At 31.0% G+C, this 21,426-nt stretch overlaps 1 long non-coding RNA gene across 1 annotated transcript; it reads left to right on the top strand.

Annotated features, from left to right (window-relative positions):
• Positions 1–14,470: 14,470 nt before the first annotated feature.
• On the top strand, positions 14,471–15,138 carry LOC123665712. The gene is made up of 2 exons (XR_006745105.1): positions 14,471–14,525; positions 14,866–15,138. It is a non-coding gene; the product is annotated as an uncharacterized LOC123665712 (long non-coding RNA).
• The last annotated feature ends 6,288 nt before the right edge of the window (positions 15,139–21,426 follow it).

The raw sequence follows: 21,426 nt of genomic DNA, 5'->3' as shown, positions 1-21,426 counted from the left end.
GTTTTCTCCGTCCATATTAAGCCTTTTTCATAAAATAAAAAAATATAAATTTAGGAACATTGGTAATTAGAGGTTTATACATTATAATAACTGTGTCATTTCTAAAAATTCGCTTTCACCTTCTTTTTTCAATTTTTATATATTACTAAAAATATTTGTAATTATGACCACAAATCGCCCTTTAGTGTAGATATGAACGAACCTAAGGTTGACACTCCAGTTCATATCATTTTATTCAACTATCGCTCATAACATCAGCAGGATACATTGCATATACAGGTGTGGCGTAAATAGTGGTCCACCGTTAAGGGTTCGATAAACCAGATAATTTACTGTAACATATTACAATTTTATCCATTTTTACCCAAAGGTTCCGGAAATATTTGTATTTTTTATTTTTTTAAGATATTTGTACCCCTTGTTACAAATTTGGTTGTAGTTTTAACAAATACCATTATTTTTTCATTTTGATTACTGGTAATTACTGCTGAATACTAGAGCTATCGTTGAATAACATGTTTTTAATGTAAATTTAAAGCCTTTGAGGAAAAAAATTGGTTTTACTCTACTTTTAACCCAAATTTTTAACATATGCTAATTCAAGAGCGATTTTTGTAAAAATAATATACTAAGCTGTCAGTGCCCATTCATTTAAAAATATGCCTACTAAATACCAATTTCAAAATGGTATCAAAATAGCAGATCCTTTTGTTTAACAGAAAGATATCCAATTTTAATTGAAGAAAAGAAGATTTTCATTAAAATACATTTTAAAATTTAGTTGCGTTAATACTTATGATTTTTGTAAAAAAAGTAACTACACTGTCAGTGCCTATTCATTTTAAAATATTCCTACTAAACACAGATTTTAAAACGATTTGCCATCCTATTAATAAAAAATTATTGCAATTTTAATTGAAATAGCTCTGTAACACAGCGTATCCAAATAGGTAAATAGGGCGCTTAGGTCCAATAATGTGGCCACCGCGCTCGCCGGACTTAAATCCCCTGGACTTTTTTTATTGGGGTTGCCTAAAAGAAAATGTCTACAGAGAACAAATTATCTCTATTGACCACTTGAGGACTAGAATCCGGACAGTGGCTAGAAAAATCAGCGAGAGCGAGTTTGCTCGACGACTTAAACGGTCGTTTATTCGACGTTGCAGAGCATGTATAGCTGCGAATGGGGGCCATTTCGAGCATTTGGTGTAATTTTTACAGTGTTTGTAATCATGTCAAAGAATTATAATAAACGATGACAGTATGACTTGTTTTTTTTTTTAATGCCTTGTTCTAATTTACAAGTTAGGGCAAGATCACTCTGTAACAGAAGTAATTTTTTATTTATTTTAAGTCTTTTTCAATTAAAATTGCAATAATTTTTTATTAATAGGATGGCAAATCGTTTTAAAATCTGTGTTTAGTAGGAATATTTTAAAATGAATAGGCACTGACAGTGTAGTTACTTTTTTTACAAAAATCATAAGTATTAACGCAACTAAATTTTAAAATGTATTTTAATGAAAATCTTCTTTTCTTCAATTAAAATTGGATATCTTTCTGTTAAACAAAAGGATCTGCTATTGTGATACCATTTTGAAATTGGTATTTAGTAGGCATATTTTTAAATGAATGGGCACTGACAGCTTAGTATATTATTTTTACAAAAATCGCTCTTGAATTAGCATATGTTAAAAATTTGGGTTAAAAGTAGAGTAAAACCAATTTTTTTCCTCAAAGGCTTTAAATTTACATTAAAAACATGTTATTCAACGATAGCTCTAGTATTCAGCAGTAATTACCAGTAATCAAAATGAAAAAATAATGGTATTTGTTAAAACTACAACCAAATTTGTAACAAGGGGTACAAATATCTTAAAAAAATAAAAAATACAAATATTTCCGGAACCTTTGGGTAAAAATGGATAAAATTGTAATATGTTACAGTAAATTATCTGGTTTATCGAACCCTTAACGGTGGACCACTATTTACGCCACACCCTGTATAAACACTTAAAATTATGTAATAAATTATACACATATTAAATGAGAGTCATATGGGGCAGTATAGGTTATTTTTAATGTTCTGTTATATCATTAAAGCAATGTTTATTAAAGCACGATTTAGATTTCCGTTGAGGATTGAATTTTCTAGAATATCGATTTCATTATGATCGTTAGTAATGATATATGAACATTGATCAACGATTGAACCGAACGTTGAACACGATTAATCCCAGTTAAGCCAGCTTACGAACGGTTCTATTATGAACACGATATGTAAGATAATACGATGCTAAAGACCACAAAGGCTGCTGGATGAAATTATGTGATTTTTGTGCGATTTTTTTAGTGTTTCGACTCTTAAATTTCCGAAAAGTTGATCTTATAGCTCTAAATAAATAGAATTTTGTAACAAAGCTCAGTAGATAATTTATAACCTTTACTGCCCCAGATGTTTTAAAAAAATATATATATGTAACAAAAACTGGATATATTATATGAAACCGTATTACCAACATAGATGCACTGTATTATGTTCTCTTACTATATTTAAGTGTTATTATTTATAAAATGTAATTACTGTACATCCAAAGCTCAACCAACGCCAATTTTTTTATTCAAAACATTAACACACTTTTTACGCTTATTTATTTTTATTATTTTGTTTTTAAATACTTGATTGATTGATTGGTTTAATGGCTTTCAGTTGTGCCAAAGTAGCACGGTTGATTCCGCCAATGTCACGATTTAAATACTTTTTTTTTTTATAATACTTAAAAAAATAATTAGTAACGCCCTGTAAACGATCATTGTTTGCCATGTGAAACAAATTTGTCAAAATATGTCATCAGATATTGTTAAATCGGGTGTCATCTCCAAAATTAAAATGTATTAAACTATTTTTTTTTTGGCTGTACATTGTAACCAATTTAATTCCTTTCAAAGACTTCTATGACGTAAATTCCTTAAAATTCTAAATTTGTCCCGTCTTAAAATAGGCTTACAACAACAACATTTTTTTTTAAATATTGTAAGTTTCATGATTGTTAGATACTGCTTTTATTTTGACAAAGACTTGTTTCTGGTGTGCCTAAAAATTGTAATTGTACCTGAAACTGACATAAAAAGCATTACTAATCTATATTGTGATGTCTATCTTTGCTCTTCTATTATACACGTGACTTAAAAATTACCGAGGATTTAAGTATCTTATTATAGATTGATTATGTTTAACGATTATATATTTTGTTAAGCATATTCATTTCAAATCCAGTTAACTAAATTATTTAGGTTAGCTTAATTTATTTTAAAAGGTTATAGTAATTTATACCTTCATAATGAATATTTAAAAAAGTTAATAATGTATTATAAAAGAATCTCAATATTGACAAAGTTATTTATCGTAAAGAAATGACAGTTTAAATGTTGTTTTTTTTAACCGACTTCCAAAAAAGGAGGAGGTTCTCAATTCGACAGTATTTTTTTTTTTTTTTTTTATGTATGTTACATCAGAACTTTTGACCGGGTAGACCGATTTCGACAAATTTTGTTTCAATCGAAAGGTGGTGTGCGCCAATTGGTCCCATTTAAATTTATTTGAGATCTAACAACTGCTTTTCGAGTTATATCTAATAATGCGTTTTTACTTGACGCTTTTTTCGTCGACCTACGTTGTATTATACCGCATAACTTTATACTGGATGTACCGATTTCAATAATTCTTTTTTTGTTGGAAAGGGGATATCCCTAGTTTGGTATCGTGATAAGGAAACCAGGATCTGATGATGGGATCCTAGAGAAATCGAGGGAAACTCTCAAAAATCCGTAATAATTTTTTACTGGGTGTACCGATTTTGATAATTTTTAATTTAATCGAAAGCTGATGTTTATCATGTGGTCACATATAAATTTTATCGAGATCTGATAACTACTTTTTGAGTAATCTTTGATAACGCGTAGTTGCTTGACTATTTTTTCGTCGATCTACGTTGTATTATTTGTCGATGTAATTGAAGTCGGTTTTTTTTTCGTTTGCGAGCAAACACAATTATTAAATAATATATAGCTTAATATGTATGTACTTAATTATTCACAAGCATAAACAACCAGTATAATAATAGGAATAGTTTTTCATATCAGTTCTAAGTGTTGTTTTTTTCAGTATTATATATTTGAATCTTATGTACTATGATTTTAACTTAATAATTAATTTTATATACGAAAAGTATTTTAATCTGTGTATTTATTATTATTTTATAAGTAATTTGGTGTATAGGAAAAGGGTTTAAGTATATTATGAAAAAAATTATTGTAAATATATAATTTTAATTTGTATAACAGATACTATTAATTAAACGACTTTAGTTTAATTTGTAAAATATATAAATGAAAAATTGTATATGATTAAGAAATTAAAATTAAATTATATAAAAATATATTTTTGCATGCTCGGTTCTTATATTCAAAAACTGTTATTTTTTTTACGAGCGGTTCAATTTCGTAAAGAATTCTTATGAATATGAATGTTGGAACTGGGATAGTCGATATAATTTTAATGAATAAAAAAATGAGTTTTAATATTTTACAATTAGCTATTTTTTTAAATTGATCCATGAACGTTATGATGACATGTATATCACATGTATGAAATATCGTTATTTAAAAATGTTTTACTTACCAGCTTTTAGATATAATTATTAATGATACTTATAATAAAATAATTCACCAATGAATCTTAATGTTTTTTACGGCGGTGTTGTGATAAAATTGATATATTTTCGAAACATTATACAAAATCGTTTGCAATTGATTCACACAAAGCCCCATTATTTTTAATAATCATCTCATAAAACATGTAACATACAGAACACTTGATTCCACCAGACTTACGCTTACTTGTTATTTTGAAAGTCCCGATATTTCGGTGACGTTGCAGACGCCATGACCGTGGTAAGGAGTCACCGTAGTAAAGTCCCGTAGAATCAAGTATTCATAGTGACTGAAAGCTTAAAAACTTGTGTAATGTAAGGGGCATAGATTGTGAGATAAACTTTTATAAGTGTTAGCTACTAAGCGAGATGGCTTTGTATTTTTGCTTAAAATGTATTTAAATATAAAAAATAACGATCTATCATAAAATATATTTTATGTAAAAATTTAAATTTTCAATACGCAACTGTCATGTGACGGTTTTTTAAAAGATATTGTAAGTAATCGATTCATATTTTAAATTACTTTTTTTCGCCAAGAATACTTTTCGTTTCGATAATTTAAATTCGATTGCAATTTTTGCGCTATCGTCTGCTCTTCTGCTGTAATCACAACAATTTATTAAATAATAATATATTTCATTGTTTAAGTACGGTTTCTTTATTTGAATATATATTACTGAATAGTTTGTAAGTAAAACGAAAAGTTTTTGAAGTGAAACTTCTTTTGGCGCATGAGCGTAAAATTTTCACGGATGAAACGGCAACGTTTTTGTCGATGACGTTAGAACGGAAATCTAAAGCTATAATTGAATCTATAAACTATAAACGAGACCTAAAAATTAGTTTGCCAAAGAAGTTCCACTTCTGACACGTGTACTTTGTGCGCACGCACTTTTTGAATATAGAAACTGGATTTAAGTTGCTATTCTGTTTATTATTTATAATATGGTGAATGTACTTAACTCGAATATAGTTGTAGTTAATCGATTTTTAAGTATTATTTATTGAATTTATTAGTGCAATTTCTATAAGATAATAAGGATTTAATGTACCTTAAATATTAAAAATATAAATAAACATTTTTTGACTCTTTTAATGGCTTTTCTTTGAATATATATATACGATCGAGAAAGATTGGCGACGAACGAAAATATCACATTAAATATCACTTTAACATACGAAATTCGCGGAAACGCAGAATATAATTATATTATTGGTAGCAATTAGCAGACTATATCTTGCTCAGTATACAGACATCAAATAATACTGCTCGGGATGCGCTGAGTCGACATCAGGTGTAGGGTTCGCAACCAATTGGCAACATGCTTGTTAGGCTATCGTATCCGCTTACCGTCAGGTGGACCGGGAGCTCGTTTGCGTTCTGTTATAAACAAATATAATATGAATAAAATGCAACATATGCAGTATGTTAAGCCTGGAAATTTTACACAAAACTGTTTAGTCAGCGATAAGCCCCGTCGCTTCCAATTTCATTATTTTATATTAAAAAGACCATTGTATTCAAGACAGTTCGAGTCCGACTTAGCTTAAGAACAGTTGTTGTCAATAATTAATTAAATAAATTAGCAGCAGTAATTAAAGTGTTTTTTTTAAAAAGGACTAACGGAGAGCCATCCTAACAAATTTGGTGTCAGAAGTGGTATCCCAGGAAAATACCGAAGTACTGGGATTAATAGGTGTAGGCGTCGCGAACTCGTTCCACTCGTCTGCACCATTATATTTGTTGGCTCCGTTGTCAAGAAGTCCTTGTGCAGTGGTCGACGATAAGCCTTGGGCACCTCATAAGCCTAAGCCCGCGCTGCTCGTGCTCGTGACCGACGGTAAGCCTCCGCTATTAAGCGTGAGCCCGCATCACCCCCGAACACCTTCTGCTGTCCTGTGGTCGACGGTAAGCCTCCACTTTTTAAGTGTGAGCCCGCATCACAAAACCAATCAACGGACCTTTTCATCAAGGTCTCGCTGATAGTTTCAACTGTTCATCACAAGCCACGTGCACCCCGATCTAGAAGAACTCCACTTGACGACAAGCATTCTGTTATACGACTCCCTGAGTCGCCAGCTGCCTGCCGTTTCTCACTGCATTACGTGTGACGCAACTTTCCCGGAATGTTCCCGAGTGCTGCCACCGTATCGCTGTGTGTAATGTGAGTTTCTTATTCAGTTAAAGTTTTTTTTTTAAAGCCAATTTTAGTGAAGTGAATTTATTAATTTTTCTAAAAACACATTTTTAACAAACTTTATTTTTACTCGAACTCATTTTAGATTAAGATTATTATTACTGTTTATAAATTTTGTTTTCAATTAACTGTGCATATTTTCTGTTTGATTTCTGTATTCTAAAGTTTAACCTGTATAAGAATTTACCGTTACCTACTCCACGCGATATTAAGGATTATTCAACTTATGTTTTAATTCATCCTTCCAAGTTATATGTGGCTGTAACGGATGACAGATTAAATTACGTCTTGTTAGATAGTATAAGTGAATGTAAACAGGTTAATAACGATTATATTATATGTCCTTTGTCTTCGATTTTGTCAACAATTAATAATCCTTCATGTGAAACTAAGTTATTAACAGAAGTAACGTTGTCACTTCCTGAAATTTGTGATTCTAAGGTTATTTATGGCGATATAAATGTTTGGCAAAAATTGAATGATAATAGATACATTTATGTACAATCTAAACCTAATAAACTAACAATGAAATGTAATAATAATATTACGGATTATATTTTACTAGGAACAGGAATTTTATCTTTAAAAAATAATTGTGTAGCATATTTTCAGACATTGCAATTTTATCCTTCAAATAAGTACAAGACTATTGTACCGAGTCAAATAACTTTAAATTTTGATTTAACTATAGATGATTGTTGCAAATATAATTTTCTTAACGAAAGCTCTCACTCTATAAACCCAATTAGTTTATCTAATATTGATCTAGAATCTTTAAAGTTAGCTTCACACAAATTAGATGACTTAGAAAATGAAATTCGAAACAGCGAAAATCAGTCCCACATTGTAAAATATGGTAATTATTATTCAGGACTGACCTATGCAATAATATCAATAATTTGTGTTTATATAATTTATAAAATTTATAAGAAATGTTATGGTGCTTCAAACACCTCATGTTGTATTCAAATTTATAATCAGTGCTATAATGTAAACAAAAATAAAAGAAATAATAATGTTAACACATCTATAGAACTTACTGAAATTTCAGACGACTCGGAATGTGATAAGAAATCTACAAAGAGTCTCCCAAATATAGAAATTACTAAACATAACACAATTTTCAGAAATATTAATAAATCAAATAGAAATCTCAGCAATTTCTAATTAATATATCCTTTTCATTATAAAAAATGTTTTAATGTAATTCTATTATTTAATTATTTTGTTTTTCTCTTATTTTATATTTTTTATTTGTGGTCTAAACTTTTAATATAATTAATGTAATAAATTTTATGAAACTAATGTCATAATTTAAAAAAAAAATGTATTTGATATAATTAAAGATTATTAATTAAGTCAATATTATTAATTTTATTGTTAATTGAGTTTTATTTTTTTCAAATTTTTAAGATTTTATAATCAATCAATTTTAAATTTTTATTATTTTAATCCTTCACTTTATTTAAGAAAAAATAAAGCTCAGTCTAAAGGGGGGAGATGTTATAAACAAATATAATATGAATAAAATGCAACATATGCAGTATGTTAAGCCTGGAAATTTTACACAAAACTGTTTAGTCAGCGATAAACCCCGTCGCTTCCAATTTCATTATTTTATATTAAAAAGACCATTGTATTCAAGACAGTTCGAGTCCGACTTAGCTTAAGAACAGTTGTTGTCAATAATTAATTAAATAAATTAGCAGCAGTAATTAAAGTGTTTTTTTAAAAAAGGACTAACGGAGAGCCATCCTAACAGTTCGTTGTGGCATAACAATGTATAGGTAAAAATTCTCTAAACTTCATTCTATGTCATAGAGGATTTGTCTCCGTTTAAAATCGGGCTTAAGAAATATACCAGTAAGTATACCCTCATGTGTTAAATGATAATGATCCAGTACATATGCAAGGTATCATATATCGACATACATCTGATAGGATGCCAAATGAAATCGTGTCAAGACCGTGTTAATCTATAGGTACATATAATAAAATGGTAGGAAAGTCAAAACTGTACATTGAATATTTTTTTAAAAGAATACTTGGGGTGTGATTTACAATCGATACCGAAGCCAAAAATATAGTTTTTAGAATTTTTGTCTCTATATATTTCCGGGATAAACTCAAAAAGTACTGCATGGATTTACTTCAAATTTGGCACGAATATTATTAAGAAGACGGGTCAACATATAGGCTACAAATTATCACGCTATCACCTACGGGGAACGAGCAGTGAACCTTTATTTCTTCTACGCATTCTGTAACAACGTGTAATCTAACGACGCATATTTGAATGTTGTTATTATGTTAATAACCATGCTATAAACTAGCTTCATACTATAAATAAAGACATTCTGTAGTATATTTAGTATCAGCATTGCACCCGTGCGAAGCCTGGGCGGGTCGCTAGTTAATCAATACAGTAATAACACACAGTATAGGTAAGGGAGGTAGTTCTGCAAATCGTTTTATCATTGTAAATTAAAACTCTATTTCTAATCTGTCACTAGAGACTAATGAGAGTTACATGGAGTTAGAAAATAAGAATGTAGTTAGGACTAATAATAATTATCTATAATGATAAATAATGCATTTACTATCATATATAAAGATAAAAAGTTTCTTTAAACGTGCCAATCTCAGGAACTACTTATTCCAATTGAAAATTTATTTTTGTGTCATATGGCCAATTCCCAAATACCGAGCCTCGGTGAGCATCAAGTCATAGCCGACAGCTAGATATAAGTATAATATAAATAATCAGATGTTTTTAGCTTGCGTACTATTTAGCAGTTCAGTAAAGATTTTCGCCTGCTTCTTAAAGAAAACAAAAAAAAATTTAGAAAATATATTATGATTCTGAGATTGTTTTATAGAAACAATGTTTAACTCTATATTATTATAATATTTACTCATTAAAAAATTAAATGTTAATAAACAGAATTTTAATCACTAATAGTAAACTAGTAGAATGCATTTTTGGAATGATGTTAATTTAGGTCGCATAGGTACATGTCCTTGATGTCCATGATTACTGTGTTTCAAACTGTCGTTTTATAGATTTTAATTACAATGTAAAAATACTTTTTTCAATGGCTATTTTTTAAACATTTTTAATTTAAAAAAAAAAAAATTACAAAGTGTATTTTTTTTTGTGCTAAATTTAAAATATGTTTCCCACACACGCTCAAGCAATTTTCATTTACTCGTCTTACTTAGTACCCACGTAATTTCAGTGGAATGTCCTACCTGTGCCTTTTTTCTAGAACCTGCCTAAAATGTTTGACTATAATCACACATCTAGTTTAGAAGGTTAGCTTGACAACCATCAACATAATCATAATCATCATATATTTAGTCAATAAGTAATTTTTAGTTAAAAAATATTTTATCTGGATAATATAAACGATATCAAAATTTGTAATCTTCAGCGATATTTGTACCTAATGAGTTTGATATTTAAATCAGATTAAGTATATATCACTTTTTAAGAACGATTATAATAGTTACCTCGATATTTAAAAATTTAATTTAATTTTAGTAATATAATAAAATTAAAGGTATAATTAATTTAATAATTGTGTTTGCTCGCAAACGAAAAAAAAACAGACTTCAATTACATAGACAAGTAATACAACGTAAGTTGAAGAAAGAAATTAACAAACGCGCTAGTCATAACTACGATTTTTGAGGGTCGATTTCTCTAGGACTCATAATCAAATCCTGGTTTCCTTATCATGGTACCAACCCTGAGATATTTCCTTTCCAACAAAATATTGTTTTTTCTCGCAAACGAAAAAAAAACCGACTTCAATTACATCGACAAGTAATACAACGTAGATCGACGAAAAAATAGTCAAGTAACTACGCGTTATCAAAGATTACTCAAAAATTAGTTATCAGATCTCGATAAAACTTATGTGTGACCACATGATAAACATCAGCTTTCGATTAAATTAAAAATTATCAAAATCGGTACACCCAGTAAAAAGTTATTACGGATTTTCGAGAGTTTCCCTCGATTTATCTGGGATTTCATCATCAGATCCTAGTTTCCTTATTACGGTACCAAACTAGGGATATCCCCTTTCCAACAAAAAAAGAATTATCAAAATCGGGACATCCAGTAGAAAGCTATGCGGTATAATACAACGTAGGTCGACGAAAAAAGCGTCAAGTAAAAACGCATTATTAGATATAACTCGAAAAGTAGTTCTTAGATCTCAAATAAATTTAAATGTGACCAATTGGCACACACCACCTTTCGATTAAAACAAAATTTGTCGAAATCGGTCTACCCGGTCAAAAGTTCTGATGTAACATACATAAAAAAAAAATACAGTCGAATTGAGAATCTCCTCCTTTTTTGGAAGTCGGTTAAAAAAGAATTATCAAAATCTGTTCATAAACGACAAAGTTATGCCCGAACATATATATACACAGTAAAAGAGTAACCTCCTGCTTTTTTGAGGTCGGTTAAAAAATATCTGTCATTCACAATGCGTGCTATACCTATCGTTAGATATTTTAGTAAGTTAGTGGGATCTTGACAAGCACTTGCTTAAAAAAAACATCAAAATCTGTACACAATCTTATCTAGACGATTTGTTCTTTAAAGTATGTTATTTGGTTCTGTAATTTAAAATAATAAATACACGGGAGCAACATATTATCTATTTAAGTGCTATAAAATTTGTTCTTTAAAGTATGTTATTTGGTTAATATAATAATAATTAACGCCCAACGAAGTGGGCACGGGTCGGCTAGTATGTTAATAAAATTCTCGTGTCGCGGTGTTTGTAGTTAAACTCCTCCGAAACGGCTTGACCGATTCTCATGAAATTTTGTGTGCATGTTGGGTAGGTCTGAGAATCGAACAACATCTATTTTTCATACCCCGAAGTTATAAGGGGGAGGGGGATTAAGAGGTTAATAACATATATGGCAAAACAACGTTTGCGGGGTCAGCTAGTATAATATATATACAATTAACTAGGGTTTGCGCGCAACTTCGTCCGCGAGGCACTTTTAAAGGGGAACAATTCTATCATACATGATTTTTGCGAAAGTTTAACAGTTTACGCAGCGCACGCAGCGGAAGCTGTCAAAAGGTCAAAGCCCCGGATTTTGAAACATTCTTCAATGGTGTTTGGCTCCTATGGTCTCAGCGTAATGATATATAGCTTATAGCCTTCCTCGACAAATGCGCTATCTAACACTGAAAGAATTTTTCAAACCGGACCGGTAGCAACAAACAAACAAACTCTTCAGCTTTATAATATTAGCATAGATAAAACCTGCTAATTACAATGGTAAGATGAAACTAGTTATCGATACATATACAATTGATTTCGCTGATTGCCGATCAGCATACAGGACAAGCATAAGAACAAACGTACTCGGTCGCCGGTGTCTAAGTAAGGTAAGGGCGTACACCACCATTAAGTATTTCCATACTTAACGCTTGTGTGTGCCTTTATTCTTTGTAACAGCCCTGTCGGCAACTTTTTTTTTGTAATAATTATACACGTAAATAATAAAACAAATAAATGTATGACCCAGACTCGGGAGTTGAAATCGAACTCACAATCCCCAACCACACAACAGAACAGACTACTTAAATACACTTTTTTTGTAATAATAGTAGATAGGGCGGCCCCAGACGTTTGTTATTCGTTAGTATGTAAATTAGTTGACTGGGTAGTCAACTAACGAATAGCATATTATTCTTTACGTTTAAAATAAAAATTAAATTACGTCTTAACGTGAAATATCATTTAAATGTTTATTCAGGTGTTACAAAATTAAATAAAAAATATTTGAACAGCTTCTAATAATTTAAATAACGCAATGTAAAACCCTAATAATATTTCAATACCGTCACATCAGTCATGTCGAAATTAGCCTTAATTTTATTTTTCGCTTCTTTATCTTTTGCTAAAATAACGAAAGATCGATTCAAATTGATCACAGAGAATAGGGAAAAATTTACCAAAGAATTTCATAGCAGAAATGATTTAACGTCGAATTTAACATTGTGGGTTTTGAATCTAAATGATGATTCGTTAGATTTCCGACGATTATGTTCAGCGAATGAAGAAGAAAAAAAGGTTTATAAAAATGTCATCGCACCAGCAATTAAAAAGTAAGTAAACTCCAATTATTAAAAAACAATATAATATGAATTTAATGGTATACTACTTCCAAAACCTTATCATAAATAGGTACTTTTTAAAACGGCAGACTAATAAAAAAAAAGAGTATGCTTTAGACCACACGACTGAAGTAAAACTTCGTTAGTTGCTCCTACAGCTGTTACACAAATACGAAACGAAACTCTATCTCTTAACTTAAATCTCCCTCTTAAATTCAGTTCGATCAAAATTCATTTCGCAACGCTCTCGTCACGTATTTACCAGATTACTCCCCAAACCACACAACTGAAGTTAAACTTCTTTAGCTCCATCTAATTTATATCTCCCTCTCACTTTCCACTCTCCTCGCCCGATCACACTTTTCGTAACACTCTCGTCACACGTTCTCCAGCTTACTCCCCAGTCCCCAAGTCAAGCGTGCGTAAAGAAGTTTTACTTCAATAAGTTCAATAACTTAGTAGTCTGTTATTAGCCAGACGAAACTAGTGCATTAGAGAGTTGATAATTTTATTTATTAATTGAGTATGGATAATTGTGTTTGCTCGCAAACGAAAAAAAACCGACTTCAATTACATCGACGAGTGATACAACGTAGATCGACGAAAAAATAGTCAAGTAACTGCGCGTTATCAAAGATTACTCAAAAAGTAGTTATCAGATCTCGATAAAATTTATATGTGACCACATGACAAACATCAGCTTTCGATTAAATTAAAAATTTTTAAAATCGGTACACCCAGTAAAAAGTTATTGCGGATTTTCAAGAAGTTCCCTCGATTCCTCTGGGATCCTATCATCAGATCCTGGTTTCCTTATCATGGTACTAAACTTGGGATATCTACTTTCCAACAAAAAAAGAATTATCAAAATCGGTACAACCAGTAGAAAGTTATGCGGTATAATACAACGTAGGTCGACGAAAATCGCGTCAAGTAAAAACGCATTATTAGATATAGCTCAAAAAGTAGTTGTTAGATCTCAAATAAATTTAAATGGGACCAATTGGCACACGCCACCTTTCGATTAAAAGAAAATGTTGAAATCGGTCCACACGGTCAGAAGTTCTGATGTAACATACATAAAAAAAAAAAATACAGTCGAATTGAGAACCTCCTCCTTTTTTGGAAGTCGGTTAAAAACAAGTTTATTTTATCAACAGTTACAAACGTCAACATTCTACCAGAGTAGACAATGTTTCGAATGAGGGGTCTGATGACAGAGAATATAATAATTATGGAGACAATTTTGAAATAGGCATGAACGAAATTAAACATCATATTTTGATATTAATGAATAAATTATTGTAAGTATTTAATAATATTTTTGTATAGAATGTGAACGAATGATTATTGATTACTAATGTATATAATATTTTTGTTTGCAGCCTGAATCAAATAAAAGATCCGGCTTCGTATTTCAATGATGATGAACTTGCGAATGAAAAGTCATTGAAAGTACAGTATACCTAATTTATATTATTATTAATTTTTTTCTATTTTTTGTAACTTTCCTCATCACTAACTTTATGATTTTTATATGTAGAACGGGATATTTACCATATTTGATAATATTAATTATAAATTCCGAATCCGATACTGAGACACTATTACAAACGCTGTGGTCTCAGATCAAAATGACGAAAAATAAATCTGGTAAATATTCAGGTTTACCTATCAAAGTTTTGATTATATTTCACGATACACTTAAGTATCTCAAATAAAATAAAATTCCTTTTTAAATGGTACGTATGGTATTAATATTACATCGAATTAAAACATTTTTTTTAATTTACAGTTGTATATTGTCGGACCATATACATCCTTAATAATGACGTTTGGAAATTTGAGACATCACTACTTCATTACTCCTCCTTCACCATTTCCTAGGTGGTTTTATAGGGATCATAAGTATGTGGTGACCAATGGAAAAGAAAAATATGTGTTCATCCCTGCAGGCGTACAACAAGAATTTGTCATTAAACTGTTAGATGTTTTGGAATTGTATACAAGTTACCCTGTGTAAAGGAGTGTTTTAAAAAAAAACTGCATTAAAAGTTTTTTTTTGTTTGACATCTTTCAGTTTATTAAAACTTTTAAAGTGCTTTTACAATTTTAGCATATTTTGTTATAATTTATTTAGCTAATTTTTGTAGCTTGTTTAAATTAGCTATGATCATTGTTCTTTTTATGTTCTTCTATTTCATAATTTTAATTCCATAGAATTTTCTGCTAATATGACTTTTTCTAAAAAATTATCACTAAAAACAGTCTTACAATTTTAATGAAACTAACTTATACTAAAGCAAAGATGTCCTCCCGTGACTATGGTTGCTGTAAAGTGTCCGAAACATCGGGCATCTAAAAAACTTAATAAACCACGATAAAATCCAAAAAAGTTAAATTTTATTATAATAAAGTAAAGAGTTTAAAACTAATCTACGTAATAAATGTATTAATATTATCTTGCTGTGTAACTGTAATGAATCGTTAGTCGTATTTAAATATAATGTTTCGTTAAACTAAGCATTATCTAAACTGAGTCAGTTTAGGGTAACATACGCCTCTCCACATATATTAGTACTTAATCCATCAGATTCCTACAGAACGGTTCAGCCGTTAATTTACCTACAACAAGTAACGATCTTTACCAAATAGCGCTGCTACCAGTCCATAATTCGATTTTTTCGTTTTTTGAATTGCGCAAAAATAAAAATTTTGCTTTGAGTCATCCAAGTATTACGTAAGCAGCATTATAGTAATTTTTAAATCCCTCTTACCCCTTGTCAGCGAAAGTCAGCAAAGCTATACCCTCTCCCCCCTATGCTAGAGTTAGAAGCTAGAGGGTAGAGGGGATACGTAAACATTGGTATTTAGGTTTAAGTCGTAAATAAGTCGCAAATTTCCATAATAGGTAATTCTATACAGATATCCAAAATAGATGTTTCCTATCTTCCTCCTGTCTGTTTTGGTGGCTCGAAATTAGAATTTCATGATAGTATCAAAAATCTAGGCCTTATTCTAGACAGCACACTTTCTTGGAGACCTCAAGTTGCTGAGATCAGTCGCAAAATATATGCTGCAATCGGCACATTGAGAAAGTGGAAAAATTTCTTGCCTATCAAAACTAAGATATCACTTGCCCACGCACTTCTTTTCCCTATTCTTGATTACGCTGATGTCTGCTACTCTGACCTGTCTGAAACTCTCCTTAATAAACTTGAACGCCTTCAAAACATGATCATCAGATTCATATTTGGTTTAAGAAAGTACGATCATATCTCAGATTATCGAGCACAGCTTAACTGGCTTAAAATAAGAGAACGCCGCAACTTACATCTTCTATCTTTTCTCTACTCTATCCTTTTCCATCCCACTACTCCCCCATACCTAAAAAAATGTTTTACTTTTCTTGGCTCGGACGTGCCCAGTACGTTGGGCCTTCGTTCTCAGGGTGACAACAGACTTAAACATCCTATATCGCACAGTCAATGTTACAGCAAATCTTTTTGTGTTAAGGCCGTAAAACTGTGGAATGCCCTCCCGCGAGACATTCGCCAAGTAGAGTCGATTGATATTTTTAAACGACGTGTTAAAAAACATTTTCTATCTACATATCGTTAATAACATTCATTTATATGATATTTATATATTATTATTTGTAAATAATTATTGTTAATGTATATTTTATGTATCTAATTATTTTTTTTATGCATATTATTATGTAAATATATGTATGCCTCAATGTAATTATGTATGTGTATGTTATATGTATGTATGTGTGTATATATGTGTTTCATATATTATATACTAAAATATTTACTTATTTATATGTTTTTTTCTTTTCTTTTTTTTTAATAATTATGTAAGTTTATCATATCGTAGTTTTTACCTATTTATAATTGATCTTTACTCCTTAATTTGTGCACACCTTAACCGCTGCTACTGTATCGTGTCCTGTACCCAAAGGTTATCTGGAAGAGATCGCTATTTGGCGATAAGATCGCCTTTGTACATCTTCTATTGTGTCTTTCTTTATATGTGTCTGTATTTCGGTGTACATTAAGAATAAATAAATAAATAAATAAAATAGGTTTTAAATCTTTTCAGAAATAATAAATAAATATAGCAGACGTATTCACCATCTTGCCCCCCCCCCCTCGGCTACCATGTAATCTGAAATAAGCAAAACAAAGATTCCTCCACCCACCTTCGGTGTTTAACTGTTTACGTAGTACTTAAATGACCCTTTTGCTCATGTAACCCTCATAATTATGTAAGCTAGTTTATTTGTGTGACAACTTAAAAAAGTTGCATTTAGCACCAATATTATTTACTAATATCGTTTTTCAGGCTGTGCATATTGTTTCTGCCTTATTTTAATATTATTTTTAAATTGTAAAATATTTTGTATCATATTGAGACATAACTAGCATTACTCGTGCGAATAATTCGCACTAAACAAGTAACAAAAATTACCGACCGTCAATCATGTTGACGTTGTTTCAAAATTAAAGGCATCATACCTATATATAATTTTAATAATTAATTAATTTTAAAAAAGTATAAGTACATTTTTTAGTTGTTAAAATAAATAAATAAACGCTTCACACTTAACGGCACCCAGTAGGATTTTCTCCTCTGTCGGGGGTCCGGAAACACACACACAATACACAAGCACAAACGCCCAGACTACGACAAACATTTATATGGCCAATACAAATATCTGTCGTGAGCGGGGACCGAACCCGTGACCACCAGCGCAACATTCTGTACTGTGACCGCTGCGCCAACGCGTCGTCAAACGCGTGTTGATGCCGGTAGAGCAAGCATTTATCTATAAAATGGTATTTAATTTATGTGGAACATTTGTGAGTTTTTTTCTAAAGAGTCACTGTCGTGAGTAAAGTGAAATTGTCGTTTCGTCGTACTGGCTATTTCACCACTAAAAAAAAAATCAATAAGAACTCTAATTTCAAATTATTTTTATTTTAAAAATACGAAATTCTTTTTCTATGATTAGTCATTTGTTTAATGGTTAGCGTCCTATTTACATCGCATTTGTACGTATTTCGTCATCATGGATATGTTAAAATTTGAGTGATTATAGAGTATGAGTGGTTACGGCATTAAATAATATAGCCACCCCTCTCTTCCCGTGGGCGTCGTAAGAGGCGACTAAGGGACAACACAGTTTCACTACTACTACCTTGGAACTTAAAAGCCGACGGATGGCGAGATAGCGATCCAACTGCTGGCTTTGAAATACACAGGCCGAAGACTGGCAGCAGCGTCTTCGGTGCGACAATGCCAGCGCTGCGGTCACCAACCCAAACACATGAGTTCATGCCATTTTTGGCGTCAACTTGTGGAGGCCTAGTAGTGGACTGCGAAAGGCTGATGTGAGGATGTGATCGAGTATGAGTTCCGTCGTGGTAGCAAAGCGGCAGAAGCGGCACGCAACATCAACGACGATTACGGTGTGAACACTACTAACGATCGTACCACCCGTTATTGGTTTGCTTGCTTCTGTTCCGGAAATTTTCACCTAAGAAATGAACCACATGGTCGGTCGAAAATGTTGGTCGACAATGACGAATTTAAGGCGATTGTAGAGGCTGATGATTCTCAAACTACAGCTGAATTAGCAGCAGCTTTCGAAGTTAGCACTAAAACAATATTGGTCCATTTGCGTCTAATTGGCAAGTTAAGAGCCATTTCACAATTTTACGCTCTGCAAGTTTAGGTAAATTTGGTCGCATCGCGCGAATCGTACGAGCCGCGCGATCTTTGTGCTAGTACGTATAGTGTGACAACCAAAAGACCATCGTGATCATTTTCTGATGTATAATAAAAATTATAACTATGGTATAAAATGTTTTTTACATAATTAATTTGTTAAAAATTTCAAGTATGTTATATAACAACAGTCAATAAATTTAAAATAAAATAAAAAAAAATCAATTTTATGAAACAATTTTTTTAAATTGATTTAGTTTTTTCAGTTTACGAATGAATCTAATATTTACGATATGAATAAAAAAGCATTTAATGACATCGACACCGACAAACATATTAATTAACAAATAACAAGACAAACAGATTGAAATGCCTATTTGTATTGATAGTGTGAGAAAAGAAAATTAAATTATACATTTGTTTACAGAAATTATCATTATATTATTTTACAGTCATTTTCGTAATATGTTTATTTTATTTATATTTTATTATGAAAGTATCAAATGCGTTTTATCCGCTATAACAACAGGCGCTTGGCGCGTGTGAGCGAAAGAGACGGCTGCGCAGAATTTGGCGTGGACCTTACCTCTAAGAGCGCTAACGCTCGACTGATTTACCGGGCTTAATGCGTGGTAATATATACTATCTTTTTATTATTTAATATAAAATGTATTAAAAATAATTACATCTTTTAATTATTTTTTTTGTATTCCTTAATGATGTAAGTTTACTTTGATTAAGATAGTTCGTTAAAATTTCTTGGTTTTCTAAGAGAAATATCGCTTTTAAAATTGTACTTATTTGGAAAATATTTGTAACTTTAAATTTTTTTTTTATCGTTCAATAGAGATACAAATGGAATAAAAATCTATGATAGTGGACAACAAAATTATATTCCACATATTATGATAATTTTTTATAATGGTTTCAACGTAGAGGTTATTGAAAAGTAGGACTTCAAAGTATACATTGCGACCGTTTACCCAGGGAGGAGGCTGATGAAAAGGTTAATAATTTTATACACATAATATAAATCAAAATTCTGATCTGACTATGGACTACAACAAAGGTTGCTCTATTATATTTCAAGAATATAAATTACATTATTGCATCCAACACTGAGATTAACGACGTCAAAATATTACAATTTCGCGGATTGTTACCGATTTTTGTGAAATGGCTCTTAAAGAAGCTTGACAAATGGGTGCATCACGAATTGAATGAACGCCAGCACGAAATACGCGTCGAGACGTGCCTTGCACTGCTCAACAGACGCACAAATAGGGACACGATATCGAATCCGATACTTTACTCATATCGCTACCTTTTAATTCGATACTAGTATTCAGAAATTCGATACTTCCTTTCGATACTTAGTACTAATATCAGTACTTAGCATCAAGTATCGATTCCATAAAAATAAAAAATAAACGAGCAACTAACTCGTAAATACCAATTTAACGCCTCTGCTTAATAGGTTTTCTGAACTGAACGTAATTTAATAAAACATAAAAATAAATAAACGCACTTCACTACTGCCAATATGACGGCAAACGATGAAACGGAATGGACATGGACCTTTTGGCTGCGCTGTTTACATTCTGTGGTAGACATTTTGTTTTTCGATTGTCATTTGTCAATATATTAGTCATCATCAACATCATCATACTTTCTACTGGATTTACCGATTTTGATAATTCTTCTTTTGTTGGAAAGGAGATATCCCTAGTTTAGTACCATGATAAGGAAACCAGGATATGATGATGGAATCCCTGAGAAATCGAGGGAAACTCTCGAAAATCCGCAATAACTTTTTACTGGATGTACCGATTTTGATAATTTTTAATTTAATCAAAAGCTGATGTTTATCATGTGGTCACATTTAAATTTTATCGAGATCTGATAACTACTTTTTGAGTAATCTTTGATAACGCGTAGTTATTTGACTAATTGTTCATCGATCTACGTTGTATTACTTGTCGATGTTATTGAAGTCGGTTTTTTTTTCGTTTGTCTGCAAACACAATTATTATGTTTATCTCTTCTCCATAATGTGTTTAGTAGAAATAAAACCTTTTTTGTATCTAAGTTATTTATTTTTATTTTCATTGTGGTCCATTAATGAATAACAACAGGTCTCATTCATGGTCTGCGCGCCTCTGTTGTGGGTGTGAATTAATTTAAAGTAATAGGGAAACTGAAAATTTATTCAATACTTACTCATATCGATACTTGAGTTTCGATGCTATTACTAATTTGATACTTTTGTTTCGATACCGATACTATATCGATATCGATACTTATCGTTGCGATATCGTGTCCCTACGCACAAACGAAGTTATATTGAATCACATTGTTACTTATGACGAAAAATGGATTCTATTCGACAATCGCAAGCGCTCAGCTAGTTGTTGTAGTAAACTTTTGTTGTTTTGTAAACAACTCTGTAATAGTGAAAGCACATCTGAAATTTTGGTAAAATCATTTTTAGAATTAATAACTATCTATTGGAGTTGAATTTTTTTTCAAATTCATTGAATAAAAATTCTTTTTTTTTTATATTTTTATGAGCTATTTTATCATAACCTATATTAGGCTTAATAGGATCCCGAGGTTTAGA

Source organism: Melitaea cinxia, chromosome 24 (assembly GCF_905220565.1).
Source record: "Melitaea cinxia chromosome 24, ilMelCinx1.1, whole genome shotgun sequence".
Classification (NCBI taxonomy): Eukaryota; Metazoa; Arthropoda; class Insecta; order Lepidoptera; family Nymphalidae; genus Melitaea; species Melitaea cinxia.
The sequence above is the reverse complement of the archived record's forward strand: the minus strand, read 5'-3'. Positions and strand labels throughout refer to the sequence as shown.